Genomic DNA, 3471 nt, shown 5'->3' with positions numbered 1-3471 from the left:
AATATGTGAGAACTTTATATAGAATATAATCATGTATATTATGATATAACGTAGATACTTTTATTGTCTGAAATGGCAGCATTTCGTCAACAAAGTCAATACAAATACTTGAATGGTATACAAACAATAAAAACAGAGCAAATTTATAAAAAAACAGAAATGAAACAAAAATAAATAAATATTTACTTTTAAATCGTGAACATATGTACATAGCATTTCATTAAAAAAAATCAACATCAATAAATGGTTCCATTTATGTTTCGTTTGCATTTACGCAGTGATTTTCATGAAGTAATTGTCTTGGTTTTCTGCAGTTCGTCTGCAATCAATGACTGCATGTCCCGTACTGTGGTGAACCCCAATAGGCTGAAATAGCTGTCTATCGATACGTGCCGTAGTTTTGTATAAACTCATAAATTGTTACTTGAATATTTCACAATTAATTTTTATCAAATGTCGGCCAGTTCTATCACAATTCCAAATGTAAATAGTGAAATAGTCTAACTCAAATAACTCTTGATCCAAGCTGACTAAGTACTGACCACAAGTTAAAGAAACTATGAAAGTTGAAATTTCGACTCAAAGGAACTTTTTTCAATTTTATAGAACGAAAATATATTATTTTGATTCTGATAAAACTACCGAAAATAGATATGAGTGCTTAGTAACTATTAATGATCTACGGGAGCAAAATGTACGTTGACAGTGTTATATATTCTCTGAATAAGTGTGACATATAGTTATTAATATATTTGATGTTAAAACTAGACAACACTTTCATAACGTTAGGATGAGAGTAAACTCTCCGACGAGAGTTTACAAACTTGTACGCTTGATCATTCCATTCTCTTCAAATTTTTTCTACACAAAAAACGATATGAGAAAAGTATTGGTCTCAATTTTTTAGCATAAAGTTTTAATTACAAAACATCAATTATTCGTAAATCTCAAACCAGTTGAAATTGAAATGAGCAGTGAATCAGTTTACTACTTCTCACAACTATACTGGTTCTTATTATATATACCTAAATAAAAAACATACTTATATTATTATATATTATTGATGAGTCAGATGAATTTGATTGGTATTCTTGTTATCTAGAAGAGGACTGTCGAATGAGCGCTCATATTGAACATTTCGTGTCTGTAAACCTAATTCGGAATTTATCTAAATAAATTACCGAAATCCTACGATATTGATGCTGTGTTATTTATTCCACATGAAATATATTCAGTCTCCAAAATTGATGTCCTCCACCTGTATTTTGATGATATATTTTATCATTATTGTTTTATAATGAATTATTTCTGTAAGGTTTCAACCAGATATTAGGAAAATGTTTTTGGGGAGCAAAAATATATTTTCATGTGATGGAATTCGACGATACTTGATGAATAACACGTAATGGAGTAACACTTTATCGTGAGATTTTCACTGGAGAGTTTACAAAATCGCAACCGCAATATGTGCAATTTCGAAACAACCGTAATTTGTATCTTGCTATACAATAGCTTTCTCGAGCGGTTTCATAGGAAAATACTATCAAATCGCTTGAGATTGTAGGTTTTGTGAACTGACCTGTCCAGTAAAATCTCATAATGTAGTGTGACTTGAATATAATTTTCATTTAGTCATGTGGAATATTGATAGTATAAATGATATTTTAAATATACCCTCAATAAAAAAACTTCTTGATGTGGTTTTGCCAAAAAAATATTTAAATAGTTTAAAAATTTTTTAGTAAATTTTCCATATTTTCTACTTTTTTTATTTATCTTTCAAACTGAATATTCAAGTTAGTGTATCTGAAAACAAGATTGAATAATTAGGAATTTTGTCTTTATTTTTTAAGGTCACGTAAAGTCGAGTATTTCCGTTTGAAGAACTTTTTCCGCAAGGTAGAGCTTATGCTAGCATCAAAACGAAACTAGAGGACAACAGAGATATAGATTATACATTGAGTCTTCCATTAGGCGCTTCCTATCTTTGAATTTAAATAAAACAAAGTGTGTGTGAGATATCATCGAAATTTTTTATTCGTTTGAAAGACCTATTGATGCCATTACGTGTGGAATATAACATCGTTCAAATGTCCGTCACGGCTTCTCTGGGTGGAGTGATTCCAAAACGTCCAATTTTTGTGGCTAATTCGCGTGCACCTGCGACTAACGAAAAAGTCTATCGGGGTCAAATCGCACGATCTTGGTGGCCAGTTCAACAACAGAACTGTATTTTAGAACTTTATTTTTGAAATGCAAATATTTTTACAACTATTCAAGAATGGTTAGGGTCAGAGATGCAATGATGCCGAGAAGAATGTGTCATAAATGATTTTCTGAAGATAGTGTTGACAAACAAGAGTCAAAAATGTCACTGAAAGTTCATGATTTTCAAAAACATTTCTGAAATTCAACCAATTTTTTAAAATATTACAACTGACAACTACAAAATCTATCTGATCGTAATCTACAACGAATCTGCATTATCGAACGTTTGTCGTGCGAGGCGAGCTAAAGCGCTAAGATTTGTATTGAACGAAAATATATTTTATAATCAGTTTATCGATTTAGTCCTGTTCATTTTCTGCACAACGCCACTGAATACTTATCATACAAACATAGTTAGAAATTGGTTGCTGAATATGTATTACCAATGACTCAATAGTTAATAAATTGATGGATGTATCCGTTACTACGTGGTAGGAAATCATAATGAAGAAAAGAGAAATGAAACTTTCTGTTTTTCCCACTTTTATTTGTAACTAACGTTACTGCAGTTTCGTTCTATACGGACATTTTCAAACTTATACAAACTTATTGTAAAGTTTGAAAATGTCCGTTTAGGACGAAATTGCAGTAACTTTAGTTACAAATAAAAGTGGTAAAAAACATAGAAAGTTTCGTTTCTCTTGACTCAATTGTTATTTGAATGTTTGTGTCTTTGGTTTTTGAAGGTAATTATTAATGTTTCTATTGAGTTCGAAGTTCATATTATATAATCTAGATTTTGCCCATTGTGTGGTCCTTCCTTAATAATACTACATTGCAGTCAATTGACCGTTAAAATAATGATATTTGACAATTTGACATCTACTAGTAAATAGATAACCTATCTTTCTGAGTTCCTTCTGCATTTTCATTTTTGGTAAATGAGAAACTGATTTCCAGAATATGTCCGAAAAGAGATTTCCAGTCATCCTATATGAAGTTGGGGCTCCAGAATGAAGAATTAGCTATGAAAAAATATAAGATGGTGTGTCCCAATTATGTCCCAAAAATGAAAATGCAGAAGGAACTCGGAAAGATGGGTTATTTGTTCATTTACAAATGTCAAATTGTCAGTTGGCTACCATGGGGTCGCAGGTCAATTGTCGATAATTTCGTGACTTATGTCATCACGCAAGAAAACGCCTTTCATTGAGTTACAATTGGCAACACTATGGAACTGTCATTTGTAAAATGCCAAGCTCA

Source organism: Leptinotarsa decemlineata, unplaced genomic scaffold, assembly GCF_025532065.1.
Source record: "Leptinotarsa decemlineata unplaced genomic scaffold, Ldec_3_MD MMD2_tig00003335_RagTag_RagTag, whole genome shotgun sequence".
In the NCBI taxonomy this organism is placed as follows: domain Eukaryota; kingdom Metazoa; phylum Arthropoda; class Insecta; order Coleoptera; family Chrysomelidae; genus Leptinotarsa; species Leptinotarsa decemlineata.
The sequence above is the reverse complement of the archived record's forward strand: the minus strand, read 5'-3'. Positions refer to the sequence as shown.